This window comes from Mustela nigripes, chromosome 7, assembly GCF_022355385.1.
Source record: "Mustela nigripes isolate SB6536 chromosome 7, MUSNIG.SB6536, whole genome shotgun sequence".
NCBI lineage: Eukaryota > Metazoa > Chordata > Mammalia > Carnivora > Mustelidae > Mustela > Mustela nigripes.
In genome coordinates this window covers 76983623-77010055 of record NC_081563.1, presented here as the reverse complement: position 1 = coordinate 77010055, position 26433 = coordinate 76983623, and the positions used below count along the sequence as shown (strand labels likewise).

At 45.5% G+C, this 26433-nt stretch overlaps 2 long non-coding RNA genes across 3 annotated transcripts; one reads left to right on the top strand and one right to left on the bottom strand.

Annotated features, from left to right (window-relative positions):
• Positions 1-654: 654 nt before the first annotated feature.
• On the bottom strand, positions 655-16092 carry LOC132022589 (uncharacterized). 2 transcript variants are annotated; one of them, XR_009405637.1, is made up of 5 exons: positions 15899-16092; positions 14919-15438; positions 13787-13864; positions 2465-3136; positions 655-700 (listed from the first exon to the last, which is right to left on the bottom strand). It is a non-coding gene; the product is annotated as an uncharacterized LOC132022589 (long non-coding RNA). The 2 variants fall into 2 exon arrangements; XR_009405636.1 differs by lacking the exon at positions 655-700 and having other exon boundaries at positions 2357-3136.
• Positions 15274-25722, top strand: LOC132022590 (uncharacterized). Its single transcript, XR_009405638.1, has 4 exons — positions 15274-15355; positions 18591-18813; positions 19966-20050; positions 24116-25722. It is a non-coding gene; the product is annotated as an uncharacterized LOC132022590 (long non-coding RNA).
• Positions 25723-26433: the final 711 nt, after the last annotated feature.

Genomic DNA, 26433 nt, shown 5'->3' with positions numbered 1-26433 from the left:
TGCCCAGTCCCGGGTCTACCTGAGAGTGCTTGAAACCACACGTCTGGAGGTGGGGACCAGTTGTGTGTGTTTTTCAAAGCTCCAGAGTGAGGGTGAGAATGTGTTTCCTACTGTCCAATGCCAGTTTACGGCACTGGCAAGTCTGACTCTCTGAGCCTTCAGCAACAGCTCAGTCACAGTCAAACCCTGCCTGCCAACTCACAGAGACCTCTGGTGTTCACTGTTGGTCTTCCTTGTCTTGTTCTCCATCAGCTCAGTTAGCTTTTCCTCTCTAGATGGAGTCTGGTCTTAATTCCACCCCGTCCTGCCATCTCTCTGCAGAAATGGCCAAAGTCACAGTGACCCACATCAGCCTCTCTCATAACTGACCTCGAGCCCATAAACCCATTTGGAACGTCTCTTTCTGCATTCCCTTCACTCAACATTTATTGAGCACCTACGATGTGTATGTTAGGCTCAATGCCAAGCACTTTGTAAATTTACCAACTTCAATCCTCACAACGGCTTAAAAGGATTACAGCTAATGACACGGAGCTCTTGAGGTGATACAAATCTTGTCCAGCGTGTCTTACTTCAGGTTTGGTTCTCACACACAGGTCTGGCTGACTCCAAGGCCCTTGGTCTCCCCATGGCTGCAGTGCTCCTTGGGGAAAAAGACCTGCTTTCTGCCTGGGTTATCCACAAGTCTGGTCCGGAATATCTACACAGGAGATAAGCAGAAGGACAGAGGGAGTTGGGGGCTGTGGAAGCAGGTGAGGGAGCACCAGAAAGAGTAGGAATCCTCGAGAAGGTGATCCTTTGAACCGAGTCCCAAAAGATGAGCAAAAGTGACCCAGATGAAGAAAGCGAGAACTTCATGTACCTAGCCATGGAGTCCAGAGAAATGAGGGCTTCCTCAGGGACCTGCCAGAAGGTTAGTACAGCTGGGGGCCGATGAGGCAAAGGGGCACGAGATGATGATGGGCAGCAGGCGGGGCAGGTCATGAGTCTTTAGGTCACACTAAGAGGTTTTGCACTTTATCCTGGGGACAATGGGCACCAGGTAATGGATTTTAAGCAAGAGATAGAATCAAAGTAGTATTTAGGAGGAAGGATGGCCAAAGGACGTGCACGTCTAGAGGCAGGCAGAACAGAGAAGAGGCTGCAGTAAAATTCTAGCGAGAGCTGATTTTGACCAAAATTAAGATTTTTGCAGTGAATATGAGGGGAAATAATGAGTAGCTATTCAGAAAGCAGATTTAACTTGATGGGACAAGAGATCCAAACATGGCGCGTGAGAAGAAGGAGGAGTCAAAAATAAGTGCTTTCCTTGGGACAAAGATCATAGGAAGAGGAGTGGTTTGGGGGAGAGCTGATAAGTTTCTTTGGACATGTAAGTGTAGGGGTCCAGTGGGCAGCTGGATACGAAGGTCTGGAGTCCAGGAAAGGGGTATAGGCTGGAGATCTAAAATAAGAAGTCGTCAAAATGGTCACCAACTTCTGGAGACAGTGGGTATGTATGAGGAGCTGCATCCACAGTGGCTATTAGAAGAGATTCCACCTTCCCCCCAGAACTTGGCAATTATTCTCCAGCTTGCTTACCCAGGATTCTGATACCTGGTCTTTTTCTTGCCAATTTCTTTCCCCAGTAGAAAGTGTACTCTTCTCTGTGCCCTCATCCCTTTGCTGATACCCTTTACGAAAGCTCAGCTCTTTCAAGACCACGTCCCTACTGGATCCAATCCCTGCATTCCTGCAGCTGCTGGACTGTGTCCCTGTCCTCCAACACCATATAAAGAGGGCTCTACAATACCACTCCTTGCCTAGCCTTTCTTTTCTCTTTGGGCCCTGACATAGACTGAACACTGTTGCGGGACCAGCCTTTGAAATCAGGTTAGTTCCTATACCTAAGTGGGAAGGGCCCTCTCTGTCAACCATTCTCCCCCTTTGGCCCAGGGCTGTGGCCTGATCCACTTCATAGCCCTAAAAACAGGCCTTCGGGCCCCCCAGGGGTCAAGGCTGGGGCTGACGGAGCCTGGGATGGGGGTGGTGTTTCCTCTGTCTACGCAGCCCCCTGGAGCAGGGAAAGAGGAAGCACAGCCAGGCTGAACGAATGGGAAAGTGGAACACCAGAATTTGCTCCCGAGGGAGACTGGCCATAGAACACCTTAAATTAGAAGTCTTAAAAAATGTGCTAGGGATCCCTGTCGCCCTGGCTGGCTTTGGGTGTGGTTCTTTCCAACGGAGGATGATTGGTAGAGTGTTTCCAGCCCTGTAATTCTACTTGTGATGAGGTAGAATTAAAGCCGAAATGGGAGTTCATCAATTGCCTCGTTGGTGAATAATAGAGTTTAAATCTCCTCAAAAAAAAAAAAAAGTTAAATACAAAATCATATTAAAATTCATAGCCATCTGCCTTCAACGATCTAACTTAAAAATTCAGCACAATTAATTTTTAATCCTAGGTCAGTTTTCCCACTCCCACCTGTCTCTCTCCTCAGCGCCTCCTCCATCAAACAGTCAGTGTGTGCTTCGAGAACTCGAGACCATTTTAAATATTAACTGGAGCCACCCAAATCCAGGAAGATGAATCCACACGCACTTCTCCTCTTCCGTCTATTATTACTAGTATGGTTGCTCACATGGTTCTAAATGCAGTTCTGGTTAAAAATAAATTCTGTAAACTAGGAATGTGGGGTGTGTCTGCCTCCATAAAAATCCCTTTGTTCTCTGTGCAGAATCGAGCAGAGATGCAGGAGTAGAAAGCAGGGTTGTATTTCAGGAAAAGATCCCAGGCGAGGCTTTGGCATCCGTCTTTCTGTTAGCAGGAGGGGTCCCTGAGTCTTGGGAGAGATTGGGATGCTTCAGGGTTTTCCAGCAGAGACTGCTTGACTTCCTTCTCTGACTGCTCAGTTTGGAAGGGAAGAAATTCCTCCAGAGAGGGTATAGGAATAGACTCGAGCATGGCCTGCTAAAGCCAGGAAGCTGACATGATCAAGCATCCTCCAGGAAGGAGCAGGCAGGCCAGGCCTGAATCAGCTAAGTCTGGAAGCTGCTATCGGCTCCTTGAGAGGCTAGCACCCTTTGGGAGAGAAGCTCTTCTGGTGGAGATCCTCTGCTGGTAAAGTCCTCTCCTTTGCATGAATTGAACCACGCACTTTAAAAAAAAAAAAAAAAAAAAAAAAAAATTTTATTTTTTTTTTTGAAGGAGAAAGAGAGAGCATGAGATGAGAGAGGTCAGGGGGAGAAGCAGACTCCCTGCCGAGCAGGGAGCCCTATGTGGGACTCGATCCCAGGACTCCAGGATCATGACCTGAGCCGAAGACAGTCGCTTAACCAACTGAGCCACACAGGCACCCCATCCATGCACATTTTTAATGAGGTTCTCTCTCCTCAACACTGGAGTCCTCATCTTCTAGGACAGACCCTCTCAGCCCTGGGGGCAGGAAGGCCAGGGTTCTAGCCCTGAACCTTGTAGAGAGGACGAGAAGCAGGGCAGTGAATCCTGGGGGTATGGTGGACTATGTTCAGTGAAAGCAGAAACTAGAGAGTGTTGCCACAGGTTTGACGCCATTTTAAACCAACCCCTGCATTGTGCACCATCCAAGACTGTTTGGCAGCCGAAAGGTCGTGGATCCAAAGGGCCGCTCACAACAGTATAGAGCCAAAAAGGAGAAAAGTGATAGGTTTTAAAAGCAGCTATCTGTGAAGGCTGAAATGTGTCTTTAGTACAAATTCAGTAGTGATCACCTGTGCTGGAGCCAGTGTTGGTCCCTAAGACCTTCTGAAGAGACCACCGTTGGCTCTTTAACAACCCATCTCAGCTGTGTGACTGGGGAGACCGTAGTGTTGAGGGTTCAGTATTTGCCATTATGTGGCCCCTTGCAAGAAGGTGAGCTGGAGATGGGTTCTCTCTCTTTCTTTCCATTTTCTTTTTAACTTTTTTTCTGATGGGCAACAACAGTGTAGGGCTTGATCCCAGGACCCTAGAATCATGACCTGAGCCAAAGGCAGATGCTTAACCGACTGAGCTACCCAGGCATCCCTCTCTCTTTTTAAATAAACTCTACACCCAACAAGGGGCTCAACTTCACAACCCCGAGACCAAGAGTAGCATACTCTCCTGACTGAGCCAGCCAGGTGCCCCAGGAGCTAGCTTCTTAAATGGAGATAAAAAGCTGTAATTAGAGAATGGCCCATTTGGGGAAAATGAAGCCAATGATGGGAAATGGTCTGCATCTTAGGCGGAGTCTCCTTCTTTAGTGAGTCCTGAGTTAGAGGACATTTGGGGGCTGAAAACTCAGAATGTCAGCTAAATTTGGCCTCTGCAAAGAGAAATTAGGTCACAAGTGCAATCTTTTGACCAAAAGTACTGCAAAGAAACAAAATTTAAAGTAGTTGCTGCTAGTGAACAAACAAGGTAATCATTAATATCAGGAAAAACAAAAAGTAACAAAGAAAAATAATAGTACACTACTATGTTCTTTTTTCTTTGCACATGTGTAATAATGTAAACACTAGTTTTTTTAAAACTATTTTATTTGTTTGACAGAGATCACAAGTAGGCAGAGAGGCAGGCAGAGAGAGATGGAGAAGCAGGCTCGCCGCAGAGCAGAGAGCCTGATGCGGGGCTCAATCCCAGGACCCTGAGATCATGACCTGAGCTGAAGGCAGAGGCTTAACCCACTGAGCCACCCAGGCACCCCACCAAACACTAATTTAACCAAAAATTATAATATGATGAGGTAGGGAGGACTAGGGAAGGGATGGCTGAAAAGAGCACTAAATCCAAATTTACCAATACAGGAACTAAAAGAGAATGGCTTATGTGGATTATTCAAATATGGCAATGTGTCCACACCAGAAAAAAGCCAGGAAGACTTAGGGAATGAGGAGGGAGACTGCCACAGTTCGCTGGACTTTTAGTATTATTTGACTTTTTTTTTTTGAAGATTTTATTTATTTATTTGAGAGAGTGAGAGCATGAGGTGGGGAGGAATGGAGAGGCAGAGGGGAAGCAGACTCCCCACTGAGCGGGGAACCCGAAGTGGGGCTCAGTCCCAGGACTCCAAGATCGTGACCTCCGCCAGAGGCAGATGCTTAACCAACTGAGCCAGCCAGGCACCCTTATTACTTGACTTTTTAAATCACATGCATGTGTTCGTTAAAAGATTTTATTTATTTATTTGAGAGAGAGAAAGTGAGAGAGAGAGCATGGGAGGGGAGAAGGTCAGAGGGAGAAGCAGACTCCCCGTGGAGTTGGGAGCCCGAAACAGGACTCGATCCCAGGACTCCCGGATCATGACCGGAGCCAAAGGCAGTTGCTTAACCAACTGAGCCTCCGAGATGCCCCATTAAAACAATTTTTAAGTGGTGTTACTCCAAAAGGACAAGACAGAACAGAACATCATTTCAGGTAAAAGTGTGTTGAAAAGACAAATGAACTTCAAGCTCTAAATATCCTGGATAACGAGGACAGTCAGAAAGCAAGAGGAAGGCCTAAACCTCCCTTAGTTGATTTATGCACAGTTTGATAACAGTTAAGTTGAATAAAAAGAGTCCTTAGTTCCTACCTAGATCTTGCATAATTTTAAAACCTATTGATTCTGTAGTATTTACAAGAGAATGAATTAAAACCTCCTTTAAAATGACGTAGTTTGGAGGGGTGCCTGGGTGGCTCAGTGGGTTAAAACCTCTGCCTTCGGCTCAGGTCATGATCCCAGGGTCCTGGGATGCAGCTCTGCATCGGGCTCTCTGCTCAGCAGGGAGCCTGCTTTCCCCTACACCCTGCTGCCTGCCTACTTGTGATCTCTCTCTCTCTGTCAAGTAAATAAATAAATAAATTTAAAAAATATTTTATTTACTTGACAGAGATAAAGCACAAATAGGCAGAGCCACAGGCAGAGGGAGAGGGAGAAGCAGGCTCTCCACTGAGCAGAAAGCCTGATGCAGGGCTCTATCCCAGAACTCTGGGATCATGACCCAAGCCAAAATCAGCCACTTAGCCCACTAAGACACCCAGGCACCCCAATAAATAAAATCTTTAAAAAAACAGATTAAGAAAAAAAAAGACTGCGCACCTGGGCGGTTCAGTTGGTTATGCAACTGCCTTCAGGTCAGGTCATGATCCCAGAGTACCAGGATCGAGTCCCACAATGGGCTCCCAGCTCCATGGGGGATCGGCTTCTCCCTCTGACCTTCCCTCCTCTCGTGCTCTCTCGCGCTCTCTTTCAAATAAATAAATTAATATATATTTTTAAAAGATTTTTTTATTTTATTTATTTGACAGACAGAGATCACAAGTAGGCAGAGAGGCAGGCAGAGAGAGAGGAGGAGGCAGGCTCCCCGCTGAGCAGGGAGCCCGATGTAGGGCTCGATCCTGGAACCCTGGGATCATGACCTGAGCCGAAGCCAGAGGTTTTAATCTACTGAGCCACCCAGGTGCCCCAATAAATAAAAAAATCTTAAAAAAGAAAAAAAAGGGGGCACCTGGGTGGCTCAGTGGGTTGGGCCTCTGCTTCGGCTTGGGTCATGATCCCAGGGTCCTGGGATCGAGCCCCACATCGGGCTCTCTGCTCAGCGGGGAGCCTGCTTCTCCGTCTCTCTCAGCCTGCCTCTCTGCCTGCTTGTGATCTCTGTCAAATAAATAAATAAAATCTTTAAAAAAAAAAAAAGGTAGTTTAGAGACATGCTGAATGAACCATATTCTATAGATCTGCCTCTTTAACTGTCTACACAGGAAGAGAGCCTGACCCGGGGGGCCCCAAGCATCCATACACTTCATCGTTATTCACCAAATACCATCTGAAGAGCCAGCATACTGGCTATAAGACTTGAGACTATGATTGCCATGGACTCCATCCATTTCTTTATTCCCAGCTCTCTTGCAAAAATGTATAATGTGAAGGAACCTGCCAAAACAGGTCTTTGGGTGGCAGGTGACACTATTTAAGCAAACTTGCTGAGACCTTGAGTGCACGACCAGTGTTGAATGGACCTTCACACTTTACACCAGGTTCTTTAATCTCAGCACTACTAACATTCCGGGTCAGATAATTCTTTGTCCCGGGGTTTACACTGCGCATGGTGGGGTGTTTAGCAGTGGCCTCAAGTACGACATGCCGGTGGCATCCCTCCTCCTCAGTCGTGACAATCAAACACTGTCGTTGGTAGCTCAAAGATTTAGGCCTCGTCTATATTACTAACTCTGCAGCAAAGAACATCTAAACAGTGATTAAAATTTATTATATACCATTCTGCATCTGATAACTGAGACACGTTAAGGGAGAAGTTTCTCCCTAAAGTATAATTAGGCTATGTAAATTACCTAAGTATTTTTAAATCTGGAATAAAATTGAAAACGAAAAGAATCTCATCCTGACATTCTGACACGCCGGTTAGATCTTTCTCCGGGGAGGAGACTCTAGTTCCCCACATCTCTATAATCTCCCCCTCACCTGAGCTTGCTTCAGCTTTCAAGAAAGCTGGAGTAGAACTCATGAGACCTTTGAGTGGGCAGAAGGCACTCCAGTATGGATTCCCTGGCCAGAGTGGGGAGGACTAGGTCTGAGACATAAACAGCTGCTTCATCATCAAAGCCTCCTCCTGCCCGAGAACAGGCTTTCATGAGAACTCAGGCTCATTGTGTGAAAATTCAGATGACTGAACTATAATTAGCTCGATTAGTCAACATTTTAATTCATAGGATTCTGGCTTTGATGTGCTCCTTTCTCACAGAATCAAAGCTAATAATTCTGGAATCGTAATTGGGAGCCGAGTGCCAGCTTGAAGCTTGGGGAACTCCCTCACCTTCTTGGCGAGCCCTGCTTCCGAGATGGTGCTTCCTGGCCATGAATGAACCTGGCCCAGCCACCTCCACCTTGCCCTTTGGCTCCTTGCTTCAGAGGACATTTCCTGAGCATCTCCTCTCTGTGAGTCAAAATCGCCAGCATTTACATTCTAAATTTGCAGTGGTTGACATTAAGCTATGAGGTCAGTCCCTCCAAAGCCTGAGCGCTCAGTAGGTATTAGTAGGTGCTTCATAAACACTTTTTTTGGATGTTGTTAAACAAACAGCAGAGCAGATCATTGGTTGGTTGTCTATCCAATAACCATCCCTCCTGTGTCAGGAATAGAAGTTGACTGAAACAACCAATTACAGTGATTGTCTTTTTGTTCAAACATAAGCACATGAAATCATTCTGGTTGATGAGAAATGAGAAGTATGCTGGCTGGATTCTCAGAAAGATCCCCTTACTTAAACAGGCATACACAGGAAGAGACGGTCCTCTCCCACTGTTGGATGTGGTTGTGTTTCTAAGTGACATCTAGAACTGTGCCCATTATCTTGAAAGCATGAGGAAGACGACTGGGGAATAGAGCAGATAGGCTGAGGAGGTAGATAAGATGGAAGAACGTGTAGCCTCTATGACATTGTTAAGCTATGGATCAGTCCTCCCTGAGGCTGCCTCCAGATTTCTTAAGTAGAGGATACATTTTCCTTACTCTTTTGTTTTCCCCCCGAAGATTTTATTTATTTATTTGACAGACAGAGATCATAAGTAGGTAGAGAGGCAGGCAGAGGGGGGGGGGGAGCACGCTCCCTGCTGAGCAGAAAGCCCGATGTGGGGCTCGATCCCAGGACCCTGAGATCATGACCTGAGCCAAAGGCAAAGACTTAACCCACTGAGCCACCCAAACGCTCCCATTTTCCTTACTCTTAAGTTCAGTTGGATTGTCTGCACTTAGAGTTGAAAGCATCCTAGTTGATAGAACTGACTCGCCAGATTTTTTTTTTTTTTTTTAATAGAAAGGGATTTAGGTAAAAGGCTAGCCTAATGGGCCCTTTATCATACCAGCCAGTGCTTACCAAGTACCAACCATGCACATGTGCAGAAACCATATGAACACTGACTCTGATCCCTGCAATAACTCCACAAGGTGATTTTTATTATTTGCATTTCAAAGACAGGGAAACGGAGACTCTGAGCACACGGAAATCACTGGTGACTATGCTGCTCACATTCAAACGCACATCTAATATGACTCCGTGCTTTTCTCTACATTCTACTTCTTTTTAAAATTTTTAAAAAAGATTTTTTTTTTTTAATTTGAGAGAGAGGAAGAGCATGCACGAGTAAGGAGACAGGCAGAGGGAGAGAATCTCAAGCAGACTCCCCCCTGAGCACGGAGTCCCAAACAGTACTCGATCTCACAACCCTGAGATCGTGACCGGAGCCAAAACCAAGTGTTGGACACTCAACCAACCGAGTTTACTCTACATTCTATTTCTCATTAGCTTCCCAAAGACATGGTGCAAGAGATGAGGATGAGGAAGTCTACTTGGCTCAAGGGTGTGGGATGGAAGGAGCAGAAAACCCATATCCTAAAACTGTCTCAATGGGGAACGAAACCACCATCCTCACCCGAAACATCTCTTACCAGGGACCCCGGATGCTGCTTCCAGCAAGAAGGAGGAATGGGAAACCCTCAGATATTTTGCCACTGGAGCTCTAGACTGATCCTGCAAACTTGGCCATGACACAATGTATGAAGGCTGAAGACTACCACTGGCATCTCTCAAGTATTTCTTTTTTTTTTTCCCAAGTATTTCTCACTCCATCCTCTCATCCTCATGATGTAGTCTCTGAAGACAAGATTAAAAAGAGCCACTTCCTGTCTTTGTCTCATCCATTCCCATTCCCTCTTTGCCCTAACACTTTCTTCCAGTGCACACAAACAAGGCACCCAGGACCGACAAAGAATAGTGATGCTAAGTTCTTGGACTACACACTGGTCCCAAGTCTGCTCTGGGTTTTCTCAAGAGAGGATTCTGGCAAAGGTCTGGAATGTACTATAGATTGAGTTTTAGGTTCTGGAGACCCTATAGGACATGAGTAGGGCAGGGTGAGGGCTTCTGCACAGAGCCCTGTTGGGGCATGGCCTCGCCTCATATGACCCTGACCAAGAAAATGAATGAATTCCTCCTCCTCCCTGCTTCCATTGTCTTCCCTTGTAAAACAGGAATAATAAGGGCCAGTTGACCATAAAAATGCGAAGATGAATGTCAGCTTCTGACTGCTGTGAGCTGCCAGGGTTGTGGGGTGGGATGACAGAGCTTATCCTGCACCATCTCCCACTGCTCCTCCCTGGCTACCTTCCCCTTTCCAACTCCCATCAACTTCATGCTTCCAATGATCAGCAAAGATGGAAGTTTCCTCACATTTCCTGAGCGCTGTGAAGAACTGTTCAGTGAGCTCATCTCTCCATACTACACACCCCAAGGGCTCTAGAGGAGTAGGCTTGCTGGCCCAGCACACTGACAAACCTGGAGAGGCCAGAGGGGATCTCTGCAGATCCTCGGAAACTGAGGCAAGAAGATGTGTCAACACAGAGTGTTGTCCCAGTGGGCCAAATGCAGCTGAGAGGTTGAGAGAGATAAAAAGGTGTCGTTAGATGACGCAATGTGGAGGTTATTGGTGACTGAGAAGAGTGGCCTGGGAGAACAATTTGGGGCTGAGATGCTAATGGATCCATTGAGGAGAGAACAGGAGGGAAGAAGTGTTTATAGACAACTCTCGGAAGGAATTTTGCTATGGGACCAGAGAAATGGAAGTTGTGAGATTGAAGAATTTAAGATAAGAGACATTAGAGCATCTTTCTTTTAAAAGATCTTATTTATTTATTTGTTAAGGGAGAGAGCACACAAGCAGGCAGAGTGGCAGGCAGAGGGAGAAGCAGGCTCCATACTGAGCGGGGAGCCAGATCCGGGACTCGATTCCAGGACCCTGGGATCATGCCCTGAGCCGAAGCAGATGCTTAACCCACTGAGCCACCCAGGCCTCCCAAGTTATTAGAGCATCTTTGTATGCTGATGAGACTACTCCTTTCCAGAGGGAGAAACTGTCAATGCTGGAGAGAGCAGTGATGTTTACAGAAGGGAAGCCTTTAGGAAGGGGAGCAATGGGGGGAACTTGATTCTCCCAGCATGAGATCTTTCTGGCAACTTCACTTGCTCTGGTCTTCTGACGGACATCTGCTCTGTGTGCCCTCAAGTGGCAGCCTAATCAAGGACAGGGCCAAGAAGTACTGGGAGGATTCCATGCCTCCCTTAGCTTTCCATGCTGGTCCTGGCATCCAAGCTGTGGCAACTTGCTTCAGGGTTTGCTTTCTTATTTCCCAATGCATCGTCCCCAAGGGCTCCAGCCCTTGAATCTGCCCTGTATTTTTCAAAGGTCGAAAATTTTCAAAGGCCTGATCTTCCTCAGTAATAAAAAACTGAAAATGGGCCGGCCATTTGCATTCATGGACTCATTTACTCCTACTGTCCAACCTTACAGAGGGGGAAAGTTAGGCTTGGGAATGTTAAATGAACTGCCAGAGGTCATACATCTGGTTGGTGGAGGAGCTGGGATTCGAACCCAGGCCATCTGGCCTCCTGAGCCCACCTCTTCCACTCCCTAGCCGGTCCGCCCCCACCCCCAACTCGCCCCACCCAATTCTGTTTCTTCTCTTTAGCCCTTCTCCCAGAAGGCCTAGGATCTTTTCTGCCAACAGAACCCTTGTGGCTTATTGTATCTCAGAAGGCCCTAAGTCGGCGGGGGTGGGGGGGGCGTCAACCTCATTCTGCAATGCCAGGACCCCCTATCCCCCCACAGAACATCCCGGAGCCCTTGCAATGAGAGGTCATTCTGATTCACCTGTGACTGGTCCTGTACCCATGAGGAACACTGCCCACGCAGGGAGAGAGGACTCAGAGCTGCTGCTTTCCTGCCTTCCTATTTATATCAGGCCAGACCCGGGCAGGAAACAGATGGCACACTCAAGTTGGGTAATTTGAAGAAAGTTGAATAAAGGGGCTATTTACAAAGGTGTGGGCAGGATGCAGGGAAACCACAGAGGCAGGGCAAGAAGTAACAGCTACTTGACCACCCCAAGGCCTAAAGGGGCGAGGGGCGGTATGGTCACCAAGACCTGTAGCTGGCTGCCTGTGTGCTTAGAGTGACCTGACCAGAGTGGCCACCGTGAGAAAAGGGATGCAGCCAGGCCCAGGATGCAGCCAGGCCCCATCCAGGCCACCCTCCCACTTCCCCTTCCCTCTGTTCTCCCATCTGGGACACCCGCTGGCTAAACCCAACCCGAAGCCAAAGGGCGAGCAAGGGAAGACACTGACAAGGTCTGCAGCACAGACCAGGATGGGGAAGGATGGAGAGTGGATCTTGAAGGGCAAACAGAAGTATATACCATATAACCAACTTATCTAGGGTGGTGGTGAAGAACGTGGGGGCTCTGGAGCCAGGCTGCCTGACTTCAAGTGCCAGTGCCTCTTACAGGCCACGGGACCCTGGGCAAGTTACTTGACCTCTCTATGCATCAGTTTTTTCATCTGTCACGTGGGGATTGTAACCCGAACCTCACAAAGTTATAACGAGCATTCATGCTTAGTGGATCTCAATTAGAGATAACACAAGTAAAGCACTTAGCATACAGTAAGTACTCAATAAATGCTAACCCCTTTCCTCTCTCACCTCCTTCAGGTAAAATGTGTGGGGATGAGGCCCTATACTTTGTTTGTGGCAGCATTAGATGTAGTCCATAAATACTGCTAGGCTGATGGCTGGAGGGTCATCCGCTCCTTGGAGGCTTCCAAACATCCTCCAAGTGACCTGTCCACTCCTCCGTCCTTGTAGCCTGCAGCAGTTACTGCGGCTTAAAAAAGTTCTTGCTGGGATTGCCGGCACCGTTCTCTCTCCTTTCACGGGTGGTTGCAAGGTTACAAAATTCTTTGCTTATAATTTATTAATCCGTATGCTTGTTTTATGCTAAGTCTATTTGTTTCATAGCTAACAAAAAGTTCTTTAGAATCTCCTTTAAATTTCGTATAACCCTAAAAATTTTTAAAATTTCATTGTTTGCTTTCTCTCCATTGGCTCTGCCCTGTGATCAGGATGGATTTGAATCATCAACCAGGTTCATGACAAGGGGCATTTAAAAGGGCACCTGGTTGGCTCAGTCGTTAAGCGACTGCCTTTGGCTCCAGTCACGATCCCAGGGTCCTAAGATCAAGCTCTGCATAGGGGCCCCTGCTTGGTGGGAAGCCTGCTTCTCCCTCTCCCACTCCCCCTGCTTGGGTTCCCTCTCTTGCTGTGTCTCTCTCTGTCAAATGAATAAAATCTTTAAAAAAAATAAAAATAGAAAGACGAGTTTATGGGTGATAAGTGGTCCTGGGGCTGTCTGTTTTTTCCTATCTGGATATCACCTCCTATTCACAGATGCAGGAAACCGAAGGTGAGCCTACATCTTGTCCAATAGCAAGCAGCTCTAGGGAATGCTCCTACTGGAGGCAGCTATGTTATGCTCCCTACTCCTGAACCTTCTCTGGAGAATTCCATGGTTCAAATCCTTGCCCTTCAATGCACCATTTGACCCTGAGCAAGTGTCTCCCTTTTTCCTCTTTCCACCTCCCTCCATCTCCTTAGAGCCCCAGAATGCTTGGGATGCCGGGTCCCCTTGTCCACCAAGCAAATCTGCCATTGTTGCCAAACCCTGTTCCCAACCCACTTTTTTAAGGTTTTATTGATTTATTTGAGAGAGAGACAGAGAGAAAGAACACAAGCTGGGGAGCAGGAGAGAGAGAGGGAGAAGCAGACTCTCCCGCCGAGCAGGGAGCCTGATGCTGGGCTCGATCCCATCACAACCTGAGCCAAAAGGAGACACTTAGCTGACTGAACCACCCAGGCGCACCACCCGCCCCAACCCTCTCTTAAGTAGACACCCAAGTGGAAGTATGCTTTTCCAAACTACTTACCTGACATTCTTCTTTTCTATTGAAAAACTCTTTCAGAGCTTCTCTCAGCATGTGCTTGCCAAAAGGAATGAAAATTCCCTATGAGATAAACACCATGAAAACTCAAAGTTCTGCAGTGGCAGGAAACCGTGACTTTCCTTGTTTTTATAACCTTATATTGCCCGCCTGAGTAGCTGACACAGATCAGGTGCTCAAAAAATGGTTGTTGCCTCCACCTGAAGAGAATTTTCCTTCCCTTCCTGCCCACGTGAAAACCATCTATCTCTCCAGGCCGATGCTGTCACTCCGGGGGACTGCAGAAGGACCTGAGGGAGAGGGACTCTGCCCTCTCCAGGAGGCACTTTCTATATGTAGCAGCAGGAGTGCTAAAAGGATGAGCTGGGAGGTAGACAGAGAGGAACAGGCATTTAAAAAAACTTTGAGGCTCATTTATTTTTAACAGTATAGATTTTCTCTTGCTTTCTTTGAGCATATGATGTGTCTACCCTCTTCTTGTAAAGGATTGTGTAACTGCGGACTTCTATTTGTTTATTTTGCCTCATGCACAGTCATTGGCAAACTCTGGAACCTTCCATCCTCTACCCGCCAAAGCTGGCGCAGAACGAGCAGAAACTCCAAGGCTTCTGATGTTTTACTGGTGCTCAAACGATCCAGGCCTGGAGATGAGAGAGTGAGCTAGGCCCTTTTAGCTCCTCTGGGCTTCACCTGTCCTCATCAGTAGCTGGGTAACATGGGAGTAAGAAATAAGCAATGCTTGTTGTTGTTGGCTTGAAAAGTTCCAGCCTGTGAAATGTGGGATCTATGAGACGTTCAGATCCAATTCCTGTGCGAAGGCATCTGAGGCAGGTGCCTCTGGGAGGCCCAGAGCTTCAAGGTGTCCCCCCACAGTGAATCAGGACACAGATTGGCCAAATCAGCTGTTTTCCTTATTCCTCCAAGTTCCAAAGTCCAAATGTTTTCCTGCTGAGTAATTATTTTATAAAGGGGAAAGGGAAGTGCGAAAGGCAGACTCCTCCTGCGGGCTCTCTGATGGCTCTGGAGATGTCACCCAGATACCACTGTAGTGTCTGGCCTCCCCGCTCTCCCTAGTTCCAAATCTAAAATGACCCCAAAACAAGCCCATAGCACCTACCAAGGCGCAGCTTTCGCCTCTCCTAAAGATGAAATTCCAAGTGTTTGCAAGTAAATACTCCCCGCAGCAAAATTTCATTGTCAAGAAGGACATCGTGCTTGTCCGGACGCCCACAAGAAGGGCGTTTTGCCAAAACGAATGGGAAATCATTGGCCCAATTAACATCCTGTGATCTTAGATCTAAAAATGACCCGGAGCCGAGTAAACAAGGTGACGTAAGCGGCCAGGCGGGGAGCGGCTCTCTACTGCCACCTGGAGGAGAGCGTTTGCATTGGCCCGGAGGCTCTGGGCGGCGGGGAAGCGCACCTCCGCCCGCTGTTAGGACTTGGTGACAACCGGCTCCGGGTGGGCAGCCCCGGGGAGGAGAAGAAAAACACGGAGGAGCCCAAACAGAGAGCAAGGACGGTCCTCCGCGACCTTGGCTAGAGAAAAACGAGGTCTGTGTGATTCGGGCCTTTGGACGTCGTGGCGTTGACCCTTGCTGCATGGCTTCCTCCTTGGACTCGGGCCCCATGAACTCCTGCTAGAAAAAATCATGGCTTAAAACGAGTGGGGCAGGATCCCCAACGCTGGAGACCCCTGACAAAACAGCTGGCAGTTTCTGAAAGGAGAAGCAGTGGCATGGCCACGCCAATTTAAACACAGGGCTACCAGATTTTCTGTTTTACTTTGGGCTTGGCAGGGACTTCATGGGGGAGGGAGCGCAGGAGTGTAACAGTCCTAATTTACTTTCTTGTCAGGCTAATGTGAGAAGGAGGCTGCAGAGCTTTCTGCATTATGCAACCGGCATGCTGGGAGATGCCCCAGAAATACGCTGGGGGCTAGCAGAAGGTCAAGGGAGCGTTATTACCCTCCCCCTCGCCCCCCGCAGGTGATCCAAAAGGAAAAGGAGAGTTGATTTTCAGCTTGATAAAAAACGAAAACAAAACAAAACCCAGTTTGCTTTGGGGTTAGTCAGTTTTTGCTTCGCTGCAGCCCACCTCAAAAGTCTCCGTGGCTGGGGACAAGACACATTTCTTTTTCTTGGTCCTGGGTCTGCTGGTGTGATCTCGGCTGGGCTCCATCCGGCAGGCTGAGAGAGGCTGGACTCTTGGCTGAGGGTCGGATAGATGGTTCCATGTGGTTCTGTTTCCGGACCCAGGATGAAAGGACAAAGGCTACCTGAGGCATGCTGTCCTGGCAGAGGGTGTTACCTGTTCAAGGGGTCAAGCAGAACAGGCAAATATATTTGGAGCCTCTGTGTGTCATGTCAGCTAATATTCCATTGGCTGAGGCCAGCCTAACATCAGTGGGGGTGGAGTGGGGGGGTCATACTCTGCTGACTCTAGCAGGCTAATCTAGACTGGGATTTAACGAATGGGTCACCGGCTTCCCACTGCTTCCCCCCCCGCCAAAGATTTTATTTATTTATTTGACACAGATCACAAGTAGGCAGAGCAGCAGGCAGAGAGAAGGGGGAGGGAAGCAGGCTCCCTGCTGAGCAGAGAGCCCCATGCAGGGCTCAATCCCAGGACCCTGAGATCATGGCCTGAGCAGAAGGCAGAGCCTTAACCCTCTGAGCCACCCAGGCGCCCTTAGACCATCTGCTTCTTGTGGAAGAATTGCAAAATGAGGATGGCCTACATAATCATTAAGCAGTATCGGTGGTCCTCAGCATGAATTGTTTTGCCCAACAGATACTTTTTTTTAAAGTTTGTTATTATTATTATCATTTTGTAATCTCTACACCCAACAGTGCGGCTCTAACGCACAACCCTGAGATCAAGAGTCCCATGATCCTGACTGAGCCAGCCAGGCACCTGCCTAATAGATACTTTCCATTTTTATTCATATCTATAACTTATGACCATATGTATTCATAATGGATAAGGGAGACAATACCCTTGTCTATGCCTGGTCTACTTTGTGACATTCTGTTTCATGACAAGGTATACTTAAAACTCCCTGTGCCAGGGTGCCTGGGTGCCTCGGTGGCTCATTTGGTTATGTGTCGACTTCAGAGTCCCACCTCAGGCTCCTGCTCAGAGGGAAGTCTGCTTCTCCCTCTGCTTGTGATCTTTTCCTCACTCTCTCTCTCTCTCAAATAAATAAAATCTTTTAAAAAAAGGAAAAGAAACTCCTGGTGCCAAGAAGTCAGAGTTACCTATGCAGATATCACCTGTGGAATGAAACAACGGGGAGAGGTTCTTTGAGGAGCAGCATGGTATGCTGAGAAGAGCGCTAGACTTGAGAATCAAGAGACCTGGGTTTCTAGTCTGGATTCTGCCAGGGTTGGAATTTGGGAAGGGGCACCAGGAACCAGCAACCAGGTGCTTTTCAAGTCTTGCTGAGAAGCTTGGCCTTAATCTGTGCACTAGAGCACAATAGGATCAGTTCAGGTGTTTTGTTTTTTTTTTTTTAAGTCTTTTTGGCAACAGTGTGGAGGGTGGATTGAAGGAGGAAAAACTGGATTGGAGGCAAGGAGATGAGCTAGGATATCGTCCAGGTGAAGGCAATGAGGGCAGAGACCAGGAAGGAAGCCCTGGAGATGGAAAAAGGGATGAATAAAGAACCTTAAGAAGCAGAACTGACAGAAAGAACTTGAAGACAATTGATTATGGGGAGAAGAAAGACAAGGGCCGGGGCGGGGTGGGCCGGGGTGGGGTGGGGCGGCGGGTGTCAAAGATGAATCGAGGGTCCAGAGGGCATCACCTGCATAGCGGTAAAAATTGTTTCTCAAAGTCTTTATTTTTTTTTTTTTTAAGATTTTATCTATTTATTTGACAGCGATCACAAGGAGAGAGGGCCGGTAGAGAGAGAGCAGGCTCCCTGCTGAGCAGAGAGCCCAGTGTGGGGCTGGATCCCAGGACCCTGAGGTCATGACCTGAGCTGAAGGCAGCGGCTTTAACCCACTGAGCCACCCAGGCGCCCCTCTCAAAGTCTTTCTTACAGCTGTGTACATGTATTTGTGCATGGGTTGACAGGCATTGTAAAATGCAGTACTTTCCAGAACTGGTGCAGAAAAATCACACACACTTCAGCCACTGTCAATCCTTATTCACAATCTTTGCTCTGTTCAAACACGGGCACCATTAATACTCAGTATTGTTCTTTCTTTCCTTAAAGATTTTATTTTTAAGTAATCTCTACACCCAACGTGGGCTTTAAACCCACAATCCCGAGATCAAGAGTCCCATGCTCCACCTACTGAGGGGGCCAGGCACCCCCAGCATTGTTCTTTAAATGAAGTCATTTATTTAACCCAAACACTTCCTGCAGGCTTATCCTTAAAAACCATATGTGGGATCATGACTTTGTTGGGGCAGTTATGTATGGATACATAATGAAACAAATACAAGGCCGTTATAATTTCAAATGAGTTTGTATACTACCTAAAAATATTATTTCCCATGGCCAAGGTTGTGTGCAGGCCAGACTTAGGGAACCCCTGTCGCAGGCAATAGCTAAAGCAACTAGGACTACACAGATTTTGCTTTCTCTGCCCTCTTGTTAGTTTCCATTCACATTGTATCAGTGTCCAGTCCTGGATGGCAGGTCTGGTCTTTGCATCCATCAGTTGGCAAGGCTTTGCCCTGCAGACAGTGACCTTTAGTAGAGCTGGGCTGGAGGTTGTCATCCAGACAAATGGGGGCTGACCTGGAATGTCTCTTTAGCTCAGTGTCTCACTTCCAGAGCCTCTGAAAGCCAATGCAAGAGCAGCCAAGCCAAATGAGCTCGGTCCCACTCACCCTGCAGACGAGAGTGTAAACGGTGCCCTGGGATCTCCCTTTGCTTCCCGTGTTCTCCCTGATGTTCTTCTGGAAGCCACGCACAGGGGTCTGAATGCGGAGGGTGACAGCTTCATCTTGTTTCGTTCACTTTCGATGCATAAAGAGCTCTAGAGACTGTTTTCAAGGTAAAGTTGAATTAATTCTCTTCTCATGGGCTGGCAGCCACGAGGCTGGTCACTGAATTTCTCTGAGACTCAGTTTCCCCCTGCAAAATGGGGCTGTGGGCTGATGGTCTGGAGACTGTCTCCCTTTCACATCTTAACTGGGCTCAACAGTTTCGGGACATTTATGCTTCTTCTTTCAACTCCTTATACCAGTCTTTGCCCATTTTTTATAATATTGTTTGTTCCTATATATAAAATTTACTATGGTCATTGTGTTTTATGCATATTTTTTCATATTATTTTGTCATTAATATTGCACATTTCCCCCCAGTATTAGTTCAACCTTGTTTCTGCGAAATAAGGAGACATTTTAATTTTTGCTGTGGAGACATTTTAACTTAAAAAGAAAGAGAGAAAGAAAAAAGCCCCAATTGACAGTCTTTCCTTTGAGAATTTCTGCTTGAAAAGAACTTCCTTACTCTAAGATTATAAAAATACACACTCAGTTTATCTTCTGGAATTTTAATGGATTCACTTATTTTATGTTCAAATTTTTAGACCTTCTAAATGGATTTTATATGAAGAGTCAGATAGAGATTTTATTTTTCTTTATTTTCTTTTTCAAACAGGTACCCCATTTATCAAATAATCTATCTTTTACATACAGATTTGAAAATATGCTCTTTATGAAATTTTTAGAAATCATACGTTATATACTTCTGGTAGTAAAAGCTATTGTGCATTATACCATGGCATATTTTAACTATTGTACTAATGGACCTATTATTTTTATTTAGATCTTAAAACCATAGCAACAATATTTATTTCCAACCTTCCTGCATCCACTTTAATGTATTTAAACACTTACCATAAGTTATTACTATAATGACCGACCATCTATAAAAACTCTCAGAAGGGGCAGTCTTCTCTTTTCCATCATGGTAATTAGTAATGGTAATCATAGCAATTAGTATTAGTAAAATATGAATCGTCATTGTAAAGAACTCAGTTGCTATGATTTGGGGGGAAGCAGGACTTGGACCTATGCATGTTATTCCAGATACCAGAGTTCCTGTGCAAACTAGGAAGTCAGAGACGTTTTCTCCCTGGGGTGTCCCCTCCCTGCTCCAAGTACCCACTGTTCTCTCCTTCTCACTACTTCACTCCCTCTAGGAGAATCGACTCTCAGATCTTCATTCACACTGAGGTGTTGATGACTGGTTACTGTCCAACACAGCTATCCTCATTAGAGTGTGAGGTATGTGGAAATTAACTTGTTACTAATAATAGAATACTGAAGTTTGAAATACTTTACTTTTTAATCAATCTCAGCTGACTCAGTGTTTTTTCCCTGAAATGAATTCTCCTGATCCTATTTGCTTCCTCCTTTTGTGAGAGAGAGAGAAGGTGTGCTGGTAATTGTCTGTAACCTCTTTCTCACAATCCATTGGGATATAACAATGTTCCGTTCATAGACAGGGCCAACTGCAACTGTCACTGAGTTGAGCTTATGTGGTTGCTTTCATTTTCTTTTTAATGTTGTCCCCAGACAAATTTTTTTTTTTAAAGATTTTATTTATTTATTTGACAGAGACCACAAGTGGCAGAGAGGCAGACAGAGAGAGAGGGAAGCAGACCCCCTGCCAAGCAGAGAGCCTGATTCGAGGCTTGATCCCAGGACTCTGGGATCATGACCTGAGCCGAAGGCAGAGGCTTAACCCACTGAGCCACCCAGGTGCCCCTGTCCCCGGATAAATTTTTAATAACATCCCCAAATCTGTATAGCAAGCAAAGAAGAATGATGCCAGGAACATATTACTTAGTAAAATTACAAAAATCACTTAATGAAAGATAGATAAGGCGAGGATACCAATGTACTGTTATTCACATTGGATACTCATTAAATATTTGTTAAATGAATATTTAAAACTCATTAAAATCTGTGTTTCTGTAGTTAATAAATGAAACCGGGTTTGTTTATGCTTTTCTGAAATATTCACTCACTTTTTCCCTCTCTCTTTTAATAAAATCTCTGATATAAAAACAATAGTTTCAAAAAATTTTTCAAAATAAAGTTTCATATTCTTTTAAAAATAACAAATATTTTTCATCATAAAATCATCTATTTTAGAATAAAAAAGGCTGAGTGATGGACTAAGACATACAAGACAAGAGAACGGTAATGTTTGAGGATAGAAGCATGTCAACTAGCCTCTAAATTTTTGTCTAGCATCTCTGGCCTCAGGAATATCTGGCTTTATCCTGTAAAACACATTTATGAATACCTCATACTTTAGAAATATTTTCAATAGCGTTTGCTTTATTTCTTTGCCCGCTCCCTGGGAGTTATTTTGTCTGTTAAATAAAATAAAACTGGGATCTCTGATAGGAGTAAGTCTTTGCCATCCAAAATGAGGATAATTTTGAGAAACAAAAATTTGAGGATTGAGAGTCTAAGCTAATGTTCTCAATATCTCACACACACATGCACGCACACGCACACACACGCACACTCACGCACACATGGCACCTCAGAGCCTTAAATTAGAGGGACGAGGCCCCAAGAGTAAAATGGAGGCACTAGCCAACACAGTGAGCCTCTGATTCATTGCTCTGTGGGCAGTCCCCAGCCTCTGTCCCCTTGCAGAGTCAGCCCCCGCTGAGCTGCTCTGTGTTTTTGCGCTCCAGGTGCCATTTCTGTTTGCAGGAAGGAAAGTGGAGCTGGGCCCATTCCTTGGAGCCACTGACCGAGTACTGCTTCTACCAGCTGGGTAGAATATAGACAACCCTTCCTTCCCGAGCCTGCTCCCCCTGCTACTCCTCCTGCCATCAAAGAGGAGGATAATTGAGGTCTCCCTGGCTTGCGGGAGGCATCAAGTATTCACCTCAGGGTACCTTCCAGGGGATTCAGTGACTTGGGATTTCGGTTCCTACTCCCCAAGCAGTTTTCTCAGCACAAAAGGTTTTCAGTTCTTTTAAATTCATCTAAGGACACAAACTATGCAGAGCAGTCAGGATATAAGCCATGTGAGCAACAAATAACAAAGCACTAATTGCATCTAGTGGGCATAGAGTTTCAGTGACTTCATGTTGGCTAAATATAGGCGAACACTTGGTGTGTTGTGCATGCCAGCGGGAACCATGATGCAATTATCCCCTCACTTTGATGGAGGGGGAGGACCCGGGTCAGAAGGCAAGAATGAGATTGCCTAATAAACGGTCATTGTGATGGTCCCAACTCCGCTTGTGTCCAAGGTTTGTACATGCATACACACAATAAAACAAAGCAAACACGACTACACAGCTTTGATTTTTTTAAAAAGATTTTATTTATTTATTTATTTGTCAGAGAGAGAGAGAGAGCACAAGCCAGCAGACTGGCAGGCAGAGGCAGAGAGAGAAGCAGGCTCCTGGCTGAACAGGGAGCCCGATGAGGGACTTGATCCCAGGAATCTGGAATAATGACCTGAGCCCAAGGCAGCTGCTAAACTGACTGAGTCTCCCAGGCGTCCTGACTACACAGCTTTAAAACAATATAAATACTCAACTTCTGACCAGGGTTAAAGATAATGGTCTTGCTTTAAATTTTAATTATTTCAATTTCTTTTTTAAAATTTTTTATTTATTTTTTAAATTTATTTTCAGTGTTCCAGAATTCATTGTTTATTTCAATTTTCTTTTAAATCTTTATTATATAAGAAATTCACATCCACCTTAGAAAATTTAGAAAAAAGAATTAACAACTAATTCTTATCGAGCACTTAACAGGTGCTAGTCACTGCCTGCAGTAGAGGCTTTCCAAAATCAACTCATTTAATTCTAACAATAACTCTCTGAGCTAGGGCACAATCATTATTCCTGTTTAAGAACTGAAAAAGAACAAGGATGAGTTCTGTAACTTGTTCCAGGTCCCCTACTTAGAAAAGCGAAGACTGGGAATTGAACTCAAGTGCCCCTGATAAAGAATTTCATGCCCTTGAACTCTAGACCGGTGGTGCTCAAGAGATATATACTGTGAGCCATGTACATATGCAGAATTTTCTAGTAGCGACATTAAAAGAAGTAAAAAGAAACAAGTGAGATTACCTTTGATAATGTTTTATTTAGCCCAGGGCATCCAAAATAGAATCATTTCAACATTCAATCAGTATAAAAATAAACTAAATGAGATACTTCACATTCTTCTTTTCATACTAAGCCTTGGTAACTCAGTACGTGTTTTACACTTACTTCTTGGCCAGGACAAGACAAATTGCAAGAGCTCAACGAACATGTATCCAGTGGCTACCGTACTGGGCAGTGCAGACAGAGAACACTGCCATCATGACAGACAGTTCTAGCCGACAGTGCTGCTCTAGGTCATGTTGACAGTCAAAACAGGAAAAAGTCACCTATAAACTCCCCATCTATTCAACATATCATGGCCTTTCCGCATTCTGCGTATGTTTTTACATGCATAAATATGTCTTCCAACAGATGAAGGTCCCACACTGTGAATATCGTTTTAATCCATTTATTTCCTTAATGATAGTGTGCCACCCTCCAGTGGTTTTGTCTCCCTGTATAAAGGTGAGGCAGTGCTGATGTGCTGAAAATAACATGGGACTTGGGAGTCACAGGACTCCATTGTTTTCCTTCCGGGTGATACTGGACAAGCTATTCTCTGTTATCTCATGTGAGGATTAAACAGGATAACGCAGGTAAAAAGCGTTTTATAAATGAAGGCTCTTTTTTTAAAAAATGTTATTTATTTATTTATTTTTAAAAAGATTTTATTTATTTGACAGACGGAGATCACAAGTAGGCAGAGAAGCAGGCAGAGAGAGAGGAGGAAGCAGGCTCCCTGCTGAGCAGAAAGCCAGATGTGGGGCTTGATCCCAGGACCCTGGGATCATGACCTGGGCTGGAGGCAGAGGCTTTAATCCACTGAGCCACCCAGGCACCCCTAAAAAAATTTATTTTTAAGTAAAGTTCTATACCCAGTGTGGGGCTTAAACTCATGACCCTGAGCCTAAGAGTCACTTGTTCTACTGACTGAGTCAGCTACGTACCCAAATGCAGGGTCCTTTAGAGGCACAGCTAGTTCTTCATATAGAGAGAGAGAGAGAAAGAAAGAGAGAGAGAGAGTGTGTGTGTGTGCGCGCGCGCACGCACGCACACACGTGCGCACACCTGCTATGAGATCATACTACAGAAATTTCAACAACCAAGCCAAAGATTTGCACTCCCAACCCAAGCAGAGTTTTTATCGGTCATTGATAACTAGCATTTTTTTTTCCCAAAGTAAGTGGATTTCTCTTGCTCTTTCCCTCCCTCTTTACAGATGAATTTTGAGATGTTCTTCTAGGCTGGACAGAAGTTGCTGCATGAGGAAGAAGAATATCTATTTCTCTACCACCATGGTTTGCCCTAAAGGAAGAAAACTCTGCAGCCCACCACGGGAAGCAGAGGAGTAGGTTTTAAGTACAAGGGAATAAAACAATCATGATTCTGTATCTCTACACGTGGATGGACAGCAGCTCACACTCTCCAATCAGTAAGGAATCTATGAAAATCTGAATTTTCATAGGGTCTGGTGAAATGAATTCAGCCGGGCTCAAGATACACCACCCCCAAATATGGCACCTTGGAATTCTGGCTATTTTAAGCTGAAGAAAAAAGAATGAAAATAAATACAAAGAGCATCAGTGAGGTTTAGGACAACTTTGAGCAACCCGATATATTTATAGTTGCTCTCTCTGAAAGGGGGTGGGGGGGAAATCTATTTGAAGAAATAATGACAGAAAAACTTCCAATTTGGTTAAACTATAAACCCACAGATCCAAAAAACTTAATAAACCCCCAGTACAAGAAACATGAAGAAAGCTACATCTGCAATGTTTCAAGTTGAGTAAATATGCATTATTTACCCTATATATGTAAGGCTGGACATAAATTTAAAATTAAGGGGGAAAAAAATCTGTCCTCCACTAGCTAAGAAAACCTTAGTAGCCCCTTGACTGTCTTCCTGGGTATAATGGAGGACTCAAGAAAATTCAAAATAGTTTCTGTCTTCAAGTAGGTTTAAGCTACCTGGGTGCATTAATGTGGGAAACACTATTCCTTAACTCCACAATATCCATTCTCTCTTCTTCCATTGCTGGCAGACAACCCCTGGTGTGTCCAAACATCTGCCTCTTTTCCACACGACTCCAGAAGGAAAGACCCATCTGCAGACCCAGGAATAAATGAGGGTCTGATTCCCCTTGACAGTAATTGACACGAGGGTGGCTCTCTGACCTATTTCTGGCTAAGAGATGTTGGGGGGAAATGCACAGGAGGATATCTGAGAAAGATTCTTGGCTTCCAAGCAAGGTTAAGAGGAAAAGACAATCTCTTTGTCCTTTGGACTCTGAAATGCCTGATGCCTGGAACTTCTGTACTCAATTTGTGACTAAGCTGGGCCAGTCTGAGGTCAGAGTCAACAACATCTTGAGGACGACAGAACAGTGGAAAGAATCTGGATCTTTGATGATGTTACTGAGCTGCTGAATTAAGCAACTCTGAAGCTTCCATACCAGTGAACTTCTTCTTGTATGACATAGTACATTTCCTTACTGTTGAATTCAAATTAAGTTTTATGTTCCTTGTAGCTCCAAATACTCTGTTAGCACTAACTAAATACATGACTCATTCTGCCACGGAAAGTGAAGGACATAGACGAAATAAATTCTACAGTTACTTTTGGCCCTAACCAACCCACCTTAAATGTAACTGATTAATCTAGGCAGTCAGTAATAACTATCATGTGTGTGACTCAGAAAATAGGTGCTCCATGACTCAGCATTCATCTTCCAGGGATAGACTCAAGAGAAACCAGTGCATATATCCACCAAAGGACATACAAATAGGTGCACAGAAACTTTATTCATCATAGCTCAAGTCTGGAAACCCCACATCCGGATTCGCCAGAGAAACAGAATGACGAGGTTCTATACATTCATATATTAAGAAATTGAAGGGGTGTCTGGGTGGCTCAGTCGGTTAAGCATTTGCCTTCAGCTCAGGTCATGATCCCAGGGCCCTGGGATTGAGCCCCGCATTGGGCTCTCCGCTTAGCAGGGAGCCTGCTTCTCCCTCTGCCCCTCCCCCTGCTTCTGTTCTCTCGTGCTGTCAAATAAATAAATATAATATTTTTTAAAAAAGAAAAGAAATTTAAGAAAATGGCTCAAGCAGTTGTGGAGATTAGCATCTCTGAAATCTCCATGGCACGTCAGCAGACTGGAAACCCAGGCAGGAGTTAAGGCTGCAGTTTTGTTTTGTTTTTTAAAGATATATTGACTTATGGGGTGCCTGGGTGGCTCAGTGGGTTAGAGTTTCTGCCTTCAGCTCAGGTCATGATCCTGGGATCCTGGGATTGAGCCCCATATTGGGTTTTCTGCTCCTCGGGGAGCCTGCTTCCTCCTCTCTCTCTCTCTCTCTGCCTGCCTCTTTGCCTACTTGTGATCTCTGTCAAATGGATAAATAAAATCTTAAAAAAAAAAATATATATATATATATATTGATTTTTATGAGAAAGAATGATCAGAAGCAGGGGGAGGGGGAGAGGGAGAAGCAGGCTTCCCGCCAAGCAGACAGCCTGATGCAGGGCTGGATCCCAGG